Below are 18,133 nucleotides of genomic sequence, written 5' to 3' on the forward strand. Positions count from 1 at the left end.
AAGAATTAATAAAATACTTTCAATTTTCTGCTGGAAATGATTGCTCGTCACAACTAGTCTAAACATACAAAATAAAATAATATAATTGAATCTGTATTTCTGATTCCTCACTCTAAAATAAGATTTCGCTGCTCAGCTCTTGCGTGATTAAGAAATCTTAATGACATTAATTGGGTAGATATACCACTATTTTCTCCTAACAATATTGCTCAAGTCCATGTTCTTTTTCATGCTGAAATTACCTTTCTATGCTCAAGGTAGAAGTTGACTCTAAAAGGGAGAAGCCAAGTACTAGTAGAGAAATTAGCATTTTGACATAATTCCACAGGAATTTTAAAATATCCTTTTTTTCTGGACTTAAGTCAAATCTTTTTTAAAAAAAAATTCCTGATTTAATAAGGAACAATGTTATAAATGAAGCAAGCAGCATATATATATGTGAGCATTATTTTCTATAGATCTGTTTTCTCAAGTTCAATCTCTCTTAAGAGAAACAAGATCATTGGTTTTCTTACCTTTTTTCCCTTACACACGTGATAAGGAACAGACTTCTCTGTGCTTACTCATGATGCTTGCTGCACCACCAGCCAGTCCTGCTGTTTCAGTATGCTCTGTTTGATGCTAAAGAAAAAACACATTGCTCATTACATTTCTTAAAGCAATAAGCCCTGATGTTCTTCCTATCAACCTATCATAGCCAGACAAATAAAAGCTATGGGACTTAAACAATAAATTACAATTACACCTTCAGATTCAAAGACCTGGCCAGCATGGAATGCAGTAGCAGACACATTATATTGTCTAAGAAGGCCCAAAGTTAAACATTTCAATGAACAGTTAAGAATTTCTGCACACTTCTTATTTTCAATGAGTAATACAAAGTGAAAGATCAAAGGCAGAGGCACTTTCTATCCAATGACTCTGTTAATTCATAAAAATACTACTTATTTATATTCCAATAGGCCTTCCAAGAATCCAAAGCTAACAAAATTGCCGCTTCACAAGAATGGCCTCTGTTAGCGTGATTTTTTTTTCTTCTATACATACAGAATTCTTAAATTGAGATTCAAAAGATTCCTGCTGGGACTTGTTATTGCCAAACAACTGTTTTTCCTCCAAATGGAGTCCCTTATGATTTCAGCCCTCCTCCACTGCTTAGAAGCAATGGATTAGCAGTTGAAACTAATCAGAATAAAACTATCTCATATTATCTGTATAAAATATCTAACCTACAATCACAGCATTTTCAAAACAGGAGAGTATCTCAGACATGATCTAATAAACATCACTTAATTTTTTTTTAAAGATTTGGTTTTTGATGTGGACCATTTTTAAAGTCTTTATTGAATTTGTTACAATATTGCTTCTGCTTAATGTTTCAGTTTTTTTTTGGTCTGGGATCTTAGCTCCCCAACCAGGGATTGAACCCACACCCCCTGCACTGGAAGGCAAAGTCCTAACCACTGGACCACCAGGGAAATCCAAACATCACTTAATTTTAAAGATAAACTGAGGCACTAAAAAAAAATGTTTCCTGACATTATTACAAATGTAATTCTACTATCTGATGTGAAAATGATGTGCTTATTAAAATAATAAGTATTCTAAAAGGCTGGAAATTCAAGTTTTCAGAGAACAATAAAAAATATGGAGTGGAAATCACTGATGAAAGATTTTCCTGTATTGAGAACCTGAAAAAATATGTACATGCTATACACTCTAAATGAGAAGTGCTGTTGATGCTAAGAAACAGACTTAACATCTATCAAATAAAGGACTAAATCATATCAGAAGTATGAAAGGGCTGGCTGGGACAGAAGTTCCAAGGTCAAAATGAGAATTAGGTCAAAGTAATACCTCTAATACCTAGCCAATTAAAGAGTTTTTTTTGTTTTTTGTGTTTTTTTGTTTTTTTTGGCGGTATGCGGGCCTCTCACTGCTGTGGCCTCTCCCGTTGCAGACCGCGCAGGCTCAGCGTCCATGGCTCACAGGCCTAGCTGCTCCGCGGCATGTGGGATCTTCCCGGACCGGGGCACGAACCCGCATCCCCTGCATCGGCAGGTGGACTCTCAACCACTGCACCACCAGGGAAGCCCAAGAGTTTTTTAAACAAATAAAATAAACTCTTAAATTCAGATTCAAATTCTGAGTATGTGTGTCTATTTTAACGTGTGAGGCAAGTCCAATAATATTATGTAACTGTCTCAAAAATCATAGGTTTTCCTTCTGGAATTAGATCCCTTTGACCTTCTAGCCTCAGCTGGTAAAGTCTCAAAACTGGTTAAATCCAACTGTCTACCTACTCCATACATTCCCCTAAGCAGGTTAAATGTGGCTAAAGGAGAATCAGAAAAGACAGTGACTCCTCTCAACTTCACATTTATGACTTCACACTACATTTTCCTTCATCTACTTTCAACCCTGTACCTCATCTTCACCTTCTGATATGCTTGGAATCCCTCAATTCAAAGCTTTCATAATCCATTTCTACCAGAAAATAACCCTCTAGTCTCCTGCAGGACAATGAGGAAAGTCACTTGACTTCAAAAGATAAGGTAGAATACCTGCAAAATTAAACCGCTCGTAGCACAGACTTCAAACAATCTCCGTTTTCAACACCCCACATCAACTAAGCCTTTAGAGATCCCTAGAGCCTCCACATCACAAGACTCTCTAAGGTTCTGTGGGGGGTTAAGACTTCCTTCTCATCATGTCTCCCTCTGCAGGCAAACACTTTACAGCTTCTCTGTTTTAAAACCTTTCTTTACTTTTTCCCTTTTTTATAGCTTATTTTTAAATTTTTTTAATTAAAAAAAATTTTATACAATTTTTAAAGCTTACTTTCCATTTACAGTTATTACAAACTATTAGCTGTATTCCCTGCGTTGTACAATACATCCTTGAGCCTACCTTACACCCAACAGTATGTACCTCCCACTCCCTGACCCCTATATTTCCCCTGTCTCTCTCCCCACTGGTAACCACAAGTTTGTTCTCTATATCTGGGAATCTGTTTCTTTTTCGTTATATTTGCTAGTTTGCTGTATTTCTGAGATTCCACATATAAGTGATATCATATAATATCTGTATTTCTCTGTCTGACTTATTTCACTTAGCATAACGACCTCCAAGTCCATCCATGCTGCTGTAAATGGCAAAATTTCATTCATTTTTATGGCTGAGTAATATTCCATTGTATGTCTATACCACATCTTCTTTATGCATTCATCTATTGTTGGACATTTAGGCTGCTTCCATACCTTGGCAATTATAAATAACACTGCTGTGAACATTGGGGAGCATGTATCTTTTCAAATTAGTGTTTTTGGTTTTTTCAGATATATATCTAGGAGAACTGCTGAGTCATATGGAAGTTTTATTTTTAGTTCTTTGAGAAATCTCCATGCTGTTTTCCACAGTGGCTGCACCAACTTACATTCCCACCAACAGTGTAGGAGGGTTCCTTTTTCTCCACACCCTCTCCAACACATATTATTTGTGTTCTTTTCAACGATAGCCATTCTGACAAGTGTGAGGTGATATCACATTATGGTTTTGATTTGCATTTCTCTGATGATTAGTGATGTTGAGAATCTTTTCATGTGCCTGTTGGCCATCTGTATTTCCACTTTGGAAAATGTCTATTCAATTCTTCTGCCCATTTTTTAATTAGGTTGCTTGCTTTTCTGCTGTTGAGTTGTATGAGCTGTTTATATTTCTCCCATTCAGTAGGCTGTCTTTTCGTTTTGTTGGTGGTTTCCCTTGCTGTGCCAAAGCTTTTAAGTTTAATTAGATCCCATTTGTTTACTTTTGTTTCCTTTACTTGAGGAGACATCCAAAAAAAATATTGCTGTGATTTATGTCTAAGAGTGTTCTGCCTATGTTTTCCTCTAGGAGTTATATAGTAACCAGTCTTGCATTTAGGTCTTTAATCCATTTTAAGTTTATTTTTGTATATGGTGTTAGTGAATGTTCTAATTTCATTATTTTACATGTAGCTGTCCAGTATTCCCAGCACCATTTATTGAAGAGACTGTCTTTTCCATTGTACATTCTTGCCTCCTTTGTCATAGATTAACTGACCATAACTGCTTGGGTTTATTTCTGGGCTATCCATCTTGTTCCACTGATCTATAGGTCTGTTTTTGTGCCAGTGCCTACTGTTTTGATTACTGTAGCTTTCTAGTATATAGTCTGAAGTCAGGGAGGCTGATTCCTCCAGCTTCATTCTTCTTTCTCAAGATTGTTTGACTACTCAGGTTCTTTTGTGTTTCCATACAAATTTTAAAATTATTTGTTCTACTTCTGTGAAAAATGCCATTGGTATTTTGATAGGGATTGCACTGAACCTGTAGATTGCCTTGGGTGGTATGATCATTGTAACAATATTGATTCTTCCAATCCCAGAACACAATATATCTTTCCATCTGTTTATGCTGTCTTCAATTTCTTTCATCAGCACCGTAATAGTTTTTGGAGTACAGGTCTTTTGCCTCCCTTAGGGAGGTTTATTCTTAGGTATTTTATTCTCTTTGATGTGATGATAAATGGGATTGTTTCCTTAATTTTTCTTTCTGCTATTTCGCTGTTAGTGTATAGAAATGCAACAGATTTCTGTGTATTAATTTTGCATCCTGAGACTTTACTGAATTCGTTCATCACCTCTAGTAGTTTTCTGGTGGTGTTTTTAGGATTTTCTATGTATAGTATCATGTCATCTGAAAACAGTGGCAGTTTTATGTCTTTCTTTCCATTTTCTATTCCTTTTACTTCTTTTTCTTCTCTGATTGCTGTGGGTAGGACTTCCAAAACTATGTTGAATAAGAGTGGCGAGACTGGGCATCCTATCTTGTTTCTGATCTTAGAGGAAATGCTTTCAGCTTTTCACCATTCAGTATAATGTTAGCTGTGGGTTTGTCATATATTGACTTTATTATGTTGAGATATGTTCCCTCTGTGCCTGGCCTTTATTATATTGAGGTAGGTTCCCTCTATGCCCACTTTCTGGAGAGTTTTTATCACAAATGAATGTTGAATTTTATCAAAAGCTTTTTCTGTGTCTACTGAAATGATTATATGCTTTTTATTCTTCAATTTGTTAATGTGTTGTATTACACTGATTGATTTTCAGATATCAAAAAATCCTTGCATCACTGGGATAAATCCCACTTGATCATGGTGCATGATCTTTTTAATGTATTGTTGGATTTGGTTTGCCAGCATTTGGTTGAGGATTTTTGCATCTATGTTCATCATAGTGATATTGGCCTGTAAATTTCTTTTTTTCTTATATCTTTGTCTGGTTTTGGTATCAGGGTGATAGTGGCCTCATAGAATGAGTTTGCAAGGGTTCCTTCCTCTGCAATTTTTTGGAATAGTTTCAGAAGGAGAGATGTCAATTCTTCTCTAAATGTTTGGTAGAATTCACCTGTGAAGCCATTTGGTTCTGGACTTTCGTTTGTTGGGAATTTTAAAATTACTGATCCAATTTCAGTACTAGCAATTGGTCTGTTCATATTTTCTATTTCTTCCTGGTTCAGTCTTGGGAGATTGTACCTTTCTAAGAATTTGCCCATTTCTTCTAGGTTGTCCACTTTATTGGCATATAGTTGTTCATAGTAGTCTCTTATGATCCTTTGTATTTCCGTGGTGTCGGCTGTAACTTCTCCTTTTTCATTTCTGATTTTATTGATTTGGGCCCTCTCCCTTTTTTTTTCTTGCTGCGTCTGGCTAAAGGTTTATCAATTCTGTTTATCTTTTCAAAGAACCAGCTTTTAGTTTCATTGATCTTTTCTAGTGTTTTCTTAGTCTCTATTTCATTTATTTCTGCTCTGATCTTGATGATTTCTTTCATTCTACTAACTTCAGGTTCTGTTTATTCTTCTTTCTCTAGTTGCTTTAGGTGTAATGCTATGACACTTATTTGAGATTTTATTCTTAGGTATTTTATTCTCTTTGATGTGATGATAAATGGGATTGTTTCCTTAATTTTTCTTTCTGCTATTTCGCTGTTAGTGTATAGAAATGCAACAGATTTCTGTGTATTAATTTTGCATCCTGAGACTTTACTGAATTCGTTCATCACCTCTAGTAGTTTTCTGGTGGTGTTTTTAGGATTTTCTATGTATAGTATCATGTCATCTGAAAACAGTGGCAGTTTTATGTCTTTCTTTCCATTTTCTATTCCTTTTACTTCTTTTTCTTCTCTGATTGCTGTGGGTAGGACTTCCAAAACTATGTTGAATAAGAGTGGCGAGACTGGGCATCCTATCTTGTTTCTGATCTTAGAGGAAATGCTTTCAGCTTTTCACCATTCAGTATAATGTTAGCTGTGGGTTTGTCATATATTGACTTTATTATGTTGAGATATGTTCCCTCTGTGCCTGGCCTTTATTATATTGAGGTAGGTTCCCTCTATGCCCACTTTCTGGAGAGTTTTTATCACAAATGAATGTTGAATTTTATCAAAAGCTTTTTCTGTGTCTACTGAAATGATTATATGCTTTTTATTCTTCAATTTGTTAATGTGTTGTATTACACTGATTGATTTTCAGATATCAAAAAATCCTTGCATCACTGGGATAAATCCCACTTGATCATGGTGCATGATCTTTTTAATGTATTGTTGGATTTGGTTTGCCAGCATTTGGTTGAGGATTTTTGCATCTATGTTCATCATAGTGATATTGGCCTGTAAATTTCTTTTTTTCTTATATCTTTGTCTGGTTTTGGTATCAGGGTGATAGTGGCCTCATAGAATGAGTTTGCAAGGGTTCCTTCCTCTGCAATTTTTTGGAATAGTTTCAGAAGGAGAGATGTCAATTCTTCTCTAAATGTTTGGTAGAATTCACCTGTGAAGCCATTTGGTTCTGGACTTTCGTTTGTTGGGAATTTTAAAATTACTGATCCAATTTCAGTACTAGCAATTGGTCTGTTCATATTTTCTATTTCTTCCTGGTTCAGTCTTGGGAGATTGTACCTTTCTAAGAATTTGCCCATTTCTTCTAGGTTGTCCACTTTATTGGCATATAGTTGTTCATAGTAGTCTCTTATGTTCCTTTGTATTTCCGTGGTGTCGGGTGGGTCCAATTTCAGTACTAGCAATTGGTCTGTTCATATTTTCTATTTCTTCCTGGTTCAGTCTTGGGAGATTGTACCTTTCTAAGAATTTGCCCATTTCTTCTAGGTTGTCCACTTTATTGGCATATAGTTGTTCATAGTAGTCTCTTATGATCCTTTGTATTTCCGTGGTGTCGGCTGTAACTTCTCCTTTTTCATTTCTGATTTTATTGATTTGGGCCCTCTCCCTTTTTTTTTCTTGCTGCGTCTGGCTAAAGGTTTATCAATTCTGTTTATCTTTTCAAAGAACCAGCTTTTAGTTTCATTGATCTTTTCTAGTGTTTTCTTAGTCTCTATTTCATTTATTTCTGCTCTGATCTTGATGATTTCTTTCATTCTACTAACTTCAGGTTCTGTTTATTCTTCTTTCTCTAGTTGCTTTAGGTGTAATGTTATGACACTTATTTGAGATTTTTTTCTTGTTTCCTGAGGTAAGCTTGTGTAACTATAAACTTCCTTCTTAGAACTGCTTTTGCTGCATCCCATAGGTTTTGGATCACTGTGTTTTCATCTGTCCCTAGGTATTTTTTTTTTTTTTTTTTTTTTTTTTTTTTTTGTGGTACGCTGGCCTCACACTGTTGTGGCCTCTCCCGTTGCGGAGCACAGGCTCCGCGGCCATGGCTCACGGGCCCAGCCGCTCCGCGGCATGTGGGATCCTCCCAGACCGGGGCGCGAACCCGGTTCCCCTGCATCGGCAGGCAGACGCGCAACCACTGCGCCACGAGGGAAGCCCTCCTAGGTATTTTTTGATTTCCTCTTTGATTTCTTCAGTGATCCATTGGTTGTTTAGTAGCATATTGTTTAGCCGCCATGTGTTTGTGTTTTTTACAGTTTTTTTCTTGTAGTTGACTTCTAGTCTCAGAGCATTGTGGTCGGAAGAGGTGCTTGATATGATTTCAATTTTCTTAAATTGACCAAGGTTTATTTTATGGCCTAGCATGTGATCTATCCTGCAGAATGTTCCATGTGCACTTGAAAAGAATGTGTATTCTTTTGCTTTCAGATGGAATCCTCTATACATATCAATTAAGTCCATTTGGTCTAATGTGTCCTTTTAAGGCCTGTGTTTCCCTACTGATTTTCTGTCTGATCTGTCCACTGATGTAAGTGGGATGTTAAAGTTCCCCACTATTATTGTGTTACTGTTGATTTCCCCTTTTATGTCTGTTAATATTTGCCTTATATATTGAGGTGCTCCTATGTTGGGTACATATATATTTACAATTGTTATATCTTCTTCTTGGATTGATCCCTTGATCATTATGAAATGTCCTTCTCTGTCTCTTGTAATAGTCTTTACTTTAAAGTCTCTTTTGTCTGATATAAGTATTGCTACTCCAGCTTTCTTTTGATTTCCATTGGCATGGAACACCTTGTTCCATCCCCTCACTTTCAGTCTGTATGGGTCTCTTGATCTGAAAGGAGTCTCTTGTAGGCAGCATATATATGATTCCTGTTTTTGTATCCATTCAGCCAGCTTATGTATTTTGGTTGGAGCATTTAGTCCATTTACATTTAAGGTAATTATCAATATGTACGTTCTTGTTGCCATTTTGTTGTTTTGGATTCGTTTTTGGATTCATTCACTTTCTTCTTCTCTTCTCTTGTGATTTGATAACTATCTTTAGTGTTGTGTTTGAATTCCTTTTTCTTTTTTGTGTGTGTATCTATTATAGATTTTTTGTTTATGGTTACCATGAGGTTTTTGTATAGCAGTCTATATATACATGCTTGTTTTAAGTTGCTGATCTCTTAATTTCTAATGCACTGTAAAAACTGTGCATTTGTATTCTCCTCCCTTCACAATTACTGTTTTTGATATCATGGTTTACATCTAATTGATTTGTGTATACCTTAACTGCTTACTGAGGATATACATGATTTTACTACTTTTGTCTTTTAACCTCCCGACTAGCTTTGTGTGTGGATGATATACTACCTTTATTGTATGTTTGCCTTTGCTGGTAAGTTTTTTCATTTTGTAATTTTCTTGTTTTTAATTATGTCCTTTTCTTTTTTGCCTAGAGAAGTTTCTTTAACATTTGTTGTAAAGCTGGTTTGGTGGTGTTGAACTCTTTTAGCTTTTGCTTGTCTGTAAAGCCCTTGATCTCTCTGGGTAGAGTATTATTGATTTTAAGCTTTTCCATCTCATCACTATGAATATATTGTGCCACTCCCCTCTGGCCTACAGAGTTTCTGCTGAAACTGATAGCCTTATAGGGAGTTCCCTCGTATGTTATTTGTTGCTTTTCTCTTGCTGCTTTTAATATTCTCTCTTTGTCTTTGTCATTTTAATTACAATGTGTCTTGGTGTGTTCCTCTTTGGGTTCATCCTGTATGGGACCTGTGCTTCTTGGACTTGGGTGACTGTTTCCTTTCCCAGGTTAGGGAATTTTTCAGCTACTATGTTTTCAGATATGTTCTCAGGCCCTTTCTCTCTCTCTTCTCCTTCTGGGACCCCTATAATGCAAATATTAGTGCACTGACTTTTGGCATCATGGAATTGCTTTTTTGGAAGGAACAAAAGAAATTCAGTAAATGGACAGATATACAACATAAAATACAGTATAAAATGCCTTAAATACAGTTCAAGATACACAGAAAAAAAAGAACTCCTTCAATATTCTGCTCAGTGTCACCTCCCAATGTGAAATTAACAACTAATCACTATGTTCTCACAGTACATTTATATCAACAACACTTTTCACATTACATGGTAGCTTCTCCCTTTATAAATCTGTTGTACGTGGCTAAATAATAAACCAATAAAAGGAAACCTTTTTTATTCATCCCTTTATCCCAATACCTCAGCACAGTGCTTGTCATATAGTAGGTATTAAAAATACGTGGGATGATTTCATTAAGTATAGCATATAACACACTCCCATGGCAAGGATTCCAAATAAATAGCTTCTAATTTTATCCCCCTCCTTTTATTTCTACTACATCTGCCTTAGTTTAGGCCCTCATTAGTTATCTCCCAGAGTGGTTCAATATCGTTTCCAAACTAATGTCTCTGTCTCCTTTGGTCTAGAAAATATATCCTTTCGTAGGCTTACCAAAATAGCTTTCTAAAAGAAAATCAGATCACATTATTCTTCTGCTTAAAAATCCTTAAATAGCTCCCCTCTCACCTATTTAATGGACGTCTCTCTGGAGGTCACAATGATGCGTCGTCATTTGCTACTACATATACTACCCAGACTGATTGTGCTTTCCTAGCTAACTAAATGGATCCCCTTCCTCCTTTCCCCCAAGAATGAAGTGTAGTTTTTAGCATGGCATAGAGATCCCTTCAGAACTTGTTTTCCAACCTGTTCTCCCACTACTTTCCAAAGCTCCAATCATACCAAACTACTAATATTTCTTGTGAGATGCTCTGCCATGCTTCTCTATCATTGCATGTTCTGTACCTATGTTGAACTACTTTTTATTTGTCTAACTTGCGTTACCAAGGTTCAACTCATTCTCGGCTCAGCCTCGGAAGCCTTCCTCAATTCTCTACAGACAGTTTTAAAAGAGTCACCCTATGTTCCTGCCATGCATCTCTCTACTAATGGCAGCAGAGACCAAATGAATTTACATTATGGGTAATCCTGTTTGTCTTCCCCATTGGACCGTGAGTTCACTGAGATCAGGGCTATGTCTTCATGCTCTTTAACCCAGGGTACAGCACATAGTGTTCAACAAATGTCTCATGAAGAAGTAAATTGAATGAAACTAATAAAGTTCATACTTAAGTAATCAACCTCATGATGAAGATTTCTTCTTCCCTAAGAAATAAATATTGTGAATGTGTGTGTGTTGTAGGAGAGAGGACAGTAAGCAAATACAAGAGAGAAACAAAAAACAGAAATTTTCTAGTAGGAGAGAGAAAAAGTGACAAGGATTTAAATAATTGGAAAATGTTATCATTATTATTCAATCACAGGCCCTTTAACATAATAATTACCCTTCTGGAGATTTATCTTAAGGAAATAATTAGATAAATACAAAAGATGTAAAACAAGTTCACTGTTAGATTGATGTTTAAAACAGTAAACAGTGAGAAAAATCTAAATGTCAAACGGAAGTATCAATTTACAAAATGGTACAAATGTAAGACTCCAAATTTGGGGAAAGACTTAAAAGTCTTTAAAAATATATACACTAAAATATAATAGAGAGTCTCAATAGTGTTTGGGTGGTTTACATTTTAGTCAAGCTTACCTATAGTACTAATTTTTCTTAGGATGAATGCATATTATTTGTTAATAAAATAAAAGAGAATTGAGCATCCATGAATTTCAATTAATAAAAACCCAAGCTACTTAAATTTTTACTTTCAAATATGAAAACTGAAAAAGGAAGGAAATAGGAAAGACAAGTATTTTAAAAGATTCTCTCCCTGGGGTGTACAAAGACGATTAAAATTTTAATTATAATATGGGGAAAGTGAAAGAAGAATCATCTAAAATTAGGAAACCAGATATTCTTAAAAAATAAACCTATAAGGAAAAATGACAAGAATAAAGATGATATTTAAAATATAAAATACAAGCAATTTATAGGAATCTCTGATGTGGGCTTGTTTACAACAGAAGAGATTTATTAAGGTAATAATTTCCAAAATCCTGGCCACAGGTTTAAAAAAAGAAAAAGAATAAACTAGAAAATATTCTCAGTTAAATAATGTTTCCGGTCTTGTCTCTAATTAATACTATTCACCACAGAACAAATTCAGTATCTGCTTAGGAAGCAAACTTCTTAATAGCATTTCCACCAAGAAGTATGACAAAGAGTTAAACTCAATATATACAAAATTGCTTCAAAATCCCAAAGTCCTCTTTCTTGGTTTCCTATCCTAGTCTGGGAAGGGCTCTCAAGGTAGGTGAGGCAGATTATATTTCCAAAGATGAGGAATTCCCTGGTGGTCCAGTGTTTAAGACTCCACGCTTTCACTGCCAAGGGCCTGTGTTTGATCCCTGGTCAGGGAACTAAGATCCTGCAAGCCATGTAGCACAGCCAAACAAACAAACAAAAAACCCCAAGATGTCTGCTGCAGTACCTCCCATCCCACATGATCTTCTTACAAGAGTGGTGAACTCCATGTCCCCTTCCTCTAAAGCTGGGTAAAATTTCAGACTACTTCAACTAATAGAGGAAAGCAAGAGGGACACAACTTCTAAAACTTGGTCATAAAAGGTAATAGAGTTTCTGCCTGTTTCTCTTGGGACACTCACTCTTTGAATCCAGTTATCATGCCTGAGAGACCACAGGGAAAGGCTACATGTAGGTGATTTGGCCCATGAACCTTCACATATGTGAATGAGCAAACCTCAAGATGACCCTAGCCCCAGCCACTGTGTGACTACAACTTCATGAAGACCCTAAGAGAGAACCTCTTAGCTAGTCCAGTCAACCCCTAGAACCACAAGAGAGAATTAAATTGTTGTTGTAAGCCACTATGTTTTGGTGTAAATTATTACATAACAATAGATATATGCAACAGTAGGTTAGTAATTTGATACTCTTCAACCCGATCTTATATAAATAGTCTAGAAAAAAGGGTAAGAACCAGAAGACGAACAGGCAAAAAAGAAGACCCCTGATGGCAGCTTCTCCTCTACTGACTTATTTAGCTCCAGTTCCAAATTTACATACCCCACTCAATAAAACAGCCTTTGGGCTTCTTAGAGTACAGTTTAGGAAACATCTCATTATTCAAACAAGAAGCTAGGTGAGGGAGGGGGTCTTACCTCCTTCTCTAGAAGCTTACCAAAGTTTTCCCCCCAACATACAGTATTCTACTAATAAGAAAAGAGTTCCGGTAAATGCATTTTTTCGTCTCATTAACTTCCCAGGGCCAATTTAGTACTCCTTATGGATTGGCACCCTGGGAATTCATCTATCTAGCCAGTTCCTTAATTAGTCTATGTATCATAATCCACCTGGCTCACCAATCCTAAAACTTAAGCACCATTCTAGATACTTCCTCTCCTTCTCCCCCACCTCTACATTCACTCTAACACCAAGCATTGCCAATCTTGCCTTGTAAATCTCTCACATCCATCCACTACTCTACATTCCCAGGCCATATCCCACACCACTTACATCTTTCTGTTGCCCAGATTTTTGCAAGAAAATTAACTGGTCTCCCTGCCCCCCATTTTGTGTCTATCTAGACTATTCTCTACACAACTAAAAAACACAAATCTGATTATATTATTTTCATACTTAACACCATTCAATGGTATCCTATTGCCCTTAGGATAAAGTCCATACTTCTATAACATAGCTTTGTTGATTTGGTTTCTGCTTACCTCTCTAGTATGAAACCTTCTCTTTATTCTCAAATTCTTGCTCTATGCACTGATCATCCTGATCAACAAAACTTTCAATTCTCAATATTGCTCATCTCCATTCCTCAAAACAGCCCTTCATGCTGATAGACACTACAATATGGATGAACCTTGAAAACATTATGCTAAGTGAAAGAAGCCAGTCACAAAAGACCACATATTGCATGGTTCTGTTTATATGAAACGTCCAGAATAGGCAAATCCTTAGAGACAGAAAGTAGATTAGTGGTTGCCAAGGGCCAGGGAGAGGAATAGGGAGTGAGTGCTAATGGATATGGTGTTTCTTTCTGGGGTGATGAAAATGCTCTGGAATTAGTCAGTGGTGATGGTTGCACAACTCTGTGAATATACTTGAATACCATTGAATGTGTACTTTAAAAGAGACAATTTTATGATATGTGAATTATATCTCAATAAAACTACTGGGAAAAAAACAGGCCTTCACACATTATTATTTTGGCCTGGAATATTCTGCCCCCACCACTATTACTCGACTAATTCTTGCTTATCCTCCTTATCCTACCCTATACATCACATCTTCCTTGAAGCCCTTCTATTCTAGGTCTAGGACAGGTGCTCCTTCTTTCCATATATCTTTCATTTTCTCTATCACAGCACTTACCAGCTGAATTATGATTTTTTTTAACTGTTTGTCTCCTCTTTCCAGGCTCATACTGATGTTTTCCAGAAAAGATACTACTTCTGACTTATTGATCACTATATCCCGTGTGTGTGTGTGAGTGTGTGTGTGTGTGTGTGTGTGTGTATGACACAATGCTTGGCACAGAGTAAGTGCTCACTAACCACTTGTGATCCAAAGTAAAATAAATAAAAGACTAACTTTCAAAGTACTTCCACCTGCAAAATTTTTCCATAGGAAGGATCCCAAGAGTTGTGTTGAGACTGCTAAGGCTCTAATATACTTACTGTTTCAAAGTTTATTAATGCCAACATAAAATTATTAGTTTGCATACTGAAGTTCAAACTTAAACTATGTTTTACCAGGGCTTTCTATCCTAATCACAACTTCAAACAGTTTCTATTAGTTTGATGACTCACCTTTAAAGAAAAAAAAAAGGTGTGATTCAAGGGTATCTGTAAATACAATGGAATATCTAGAAAAACTGGGATTAGAATTTCAAATCAACAATTACCAATATGTAACAGACTTGCTTCTCTGATGTTTAATCCAAATGAACATTTTTATGCACATCAGTGGAGTTTGGTGAAAGAACACTAGCACAGGACTCTGGCAAATCCAAGTTTGAATTCATGCTCTAGCATTTAAAAGCTGCTGCTGCTTTGAGGAGGTTAATTAAATAAACCTTTCTGAGTCTCAGTTTCTTTATACTTTGTATGAACACTATACTTCCCAGGATAGTTTTAATAATGAAGAATGTATTTATATAAAGTGCCTTCCTTAGGTCTCCTATTTAAGTGCTCAATAAGTGGTAGCCATTACTATTCATCATCAAAAAGCAATTTGTGTGAAAGAATTACAAAAGAAAAGCAGAATGTGATTTGAACCATAAAGCCAACCAGGGGACTGGTTTGTTTATACAATTAATAATCCATCAGGGCCACTGGCCTTAAGTAATCAATTCAAGTTTGAACAATGAAATGAAACACAGGAGCAAAAAAGTAACCTGACTGTTCAACTTTCTGAAGAGGCTAAATATATCTAATCCTATAAAAACATGCTTTGAATACAAACAATCTCACTCACAGTGGCAGAAAAAAGAAATGAGATAATCTTTGAAAAGAGCTTTATTCCTGCAGATCAAGAGCAAAGTACATTAAGAAAGCAAGATGTGGGAAGCTGACATTATTGCTACACCACATTCACAGAGGGTTTCAATTTCCAGGATATCAATCTGGCATCTTTCACAAACACTGAATTCTCAGTCAAGAGCTATTAGTACCAGGTAGTTGCTTTCTTCTAGTACACACTGAAGAAAAGCAGAGTTGAACAAATATTGGGAAAAGTGATAACAGATGTATCAAATATATGTCTGCACTGAAACCTTTAGTACAGCAACTGATCTGAGACTGGCACTAAAACAAGTAACATGCGTAATTCCCAAATCTAGAGTAATAAGACTCAAGACATAAAAACAAATTTGTGTATATATGGAATACTATTCAGATATTCAACATCCCTAAAGTAGCAAATAGATTGTTTGTCCATGACTGGAACCACTAATTAACACTACATTAGCCCAAGTCCTTATCTTTAATTTTTAGGTAGTAGATATCTATTGGATTATCTTTGCCAAAAGAATTCTAGGATTGCCTGCCTCTTGCTCCATACACACACATAAATTTTTATTGCAAAATAAAACCATATTCTGGGGAACCAATCAACTTAACCAGTTTATTACCTAGTATCCTTATAACACTCCCCTTTTCCTTACATAAGCTCCAACTGGTTGCTTTAACATGCAACAATAATCTTAACAAACATATCCCAACAGAATGATATAAATTGAGACTAATGACATGAAAATCAGAGTTTCAACCTTAATCGCATACCTAAAATTTCAAAGATCAGACACTAGCTCAGATATTCTATGATCTACAGTAGATAATAAACAAGAGATAAATTCATTGGGGGGACGGTCTTATTTTTCAGATCACTTTAGGTAGCAGATTGACTGGGAGATATAATTTGTACAGCACAAATTGTATGTACCAAAAGTAATACGAGTTTGTGTAAAGCAGGGTTATGACTCACCATTAATCTAGTCACTACAAGTGACATATTGGTACAAACTACCAACTAATGAAAAACTAGCCAAAAATAAAATTGTGTACCTTAATACCTGCAGTAAAAATAGATACTGTGCTTGCTCCTGTCTTGACAACTTGGGGAGGTGGTGGGGGGGCATTTAGAGCACTGCGTCTTACTTTTAACAATGTCAAATTTAAGAAGAGCAAAACCTGAATTGTATCAGCCAAAGCTTGGGATAACTGAGTTGGATGAAACAAGTCCATGCTCAAATTACTTGTACTATGAACACCACAATGTTATTTATTAATAACAATCCAAAGAAAATCTCTAACTATAGGTGCTCTCACAGTTCTATCTTTGGCTCCCTTTTCTTCTAAAGTCTTCAAACACCATTTCCATGTGAATTACTCTCAGATTTCTCTAACCCTCACCTCTCACTCAAATTCCAGGACCACAGCTTAACTTACCTGATATACAATACTTCTCTATTTGGATAATCCACTATACCTCAAATTTGAGACAGTTAACCCTTCACATTCGAGAGGACTATTTTCTGTTGGTTTTTTTTTTTTTTTTTTTGACCATGCTGTGTGGCATGCAGGATCTTAGTTCCCCGGCCAGGGAGCAAACCTGTGTCCCCTGCATTGGGAGCACAGAGTCTTGACCACTGGACCGCCAGGGAAGTCCCAAGAGGACTATTTTCTCAAAAGAGTTGTCTACTCTCAATGTCTCCCCTTCACCTCCCATGCATGCTCCACTCTTTTCTGGCTTCTTTCCCCATCTTAGCAACATTCAGTTATAGAAGATCACATCCTCCTTCTTTATGAAACTATTCTTCCATGACTTACTTATGTGACACTAAAATTTCTGATTTTCTCCTACTTCTTTGGCTTACCCCTCTCACTTTCATCCCTGACTCCTTTGCCCTTTCCTGATCTTTTTTTTTTTTTTTTTAATTTATTTTGGCTGCTCTGGATCTTCATTGCGGCTCACGGGCTCTCTAGTTGCAGCGCACAGGCTCTAGAGCTCGAGGGCTCAGTAGCTGCAGCGTGTGGGCTTAGTTGCAGTATGTGGGATCTTAGTTCCCCAACTTGTGATCAAACCCGGGCCCCCTGCATTGGGAGCACAGAGTCTTAACCACTGGACCACCAGGGAAGTCCCTAGCCAACCTTAAATGTTGACATTCCTCAAAGTTCTGTACCCAGTTCTCTTCTTTCTTGATTTGTATTCTTTTCCAAGGGAATTCTATCTACTACCATTGCCTCAAACACTACCTGTTAACAAGTCCTAATTTCCTTTTCCCTACTTCAGACCTCTTTTCTGGGTTCTAAATCTATATATATATATACACAAGTGCCTATTTAATGTCTCTGTGTCTCAAAGATATCTCAAATTCAATATGTACATCTACTCTCATAATAATCAATGCCATTTCTTCTCTGTTCCCTATATCATTAACTATCCAGATGCTCATGATATAGTCATTCTCTATCCCTCCCTCTCCGTAATGGTCATCATCAACATTCAGTCATGTCCTAAAATTGATAAAAATCCATTTGCTCTGTCTACAACCACGACTTTGGTCCAAGCCACTATTATACCATATCTGGATTACAGAAATAATCTCTTCAATGATCTCCTCATAGTACTTTTGTCATCTCCCCCAGTCCATTTTCACTCAGCAGTTAAAGTAACCTTTACAAAGAACTAATTAGGGGTCAACAAAGAAATCAAAAGAGAACTTTAAAAATACTTTAAGACAAATGAAAATGGCAATAAAACATATCAAAATTTATGGGATGCAGCAAAAACAGTTCTAAGAGAGAAGTTCATAGCAATAAATGCCTACCTCAAGAAATAAGAAAAATCTCAAACAAACAACCTAACTTTACACCAAAAGGAACTAGAAAACGAAGAACAGACATAGCCCATAGTTAGGAAA

At 36.3% G+C, this 18,133-nt stretch overlaps 1 protein-coding gene across 1 annotated transcript in view; it reads right to left on the bottom strand.

Moving 5' to 3' along the window:
* ZFYVE9 (zinc finger FYVE-type containing 9) overlaps positions 1-18,133 on the bottom strand; it is a 184,506-nt gene that overhangs the window by 131,467 nt on the left and 34,906 nt on the right. The window contains 1 exon segment of the mRNA XM_028489397.2: positions 516-621. The gene's annotated coding sequence lies outside the window, so the exon portion shown is untranslated.

This window comes from Physeter macrocephalus, chromosome 4 (genome assembly GCF_002837175.3).
Source record: "Physeter macrocephalus isolate SW-GA chromosome 4, ASM283717v5, whole genome shotgun sequence".
NCBI lineage: Eukaryota > Metazoa > Chordata > Mammalia > Artiodactyla > Physeteridae > Physeter > Physeter macrocephalus.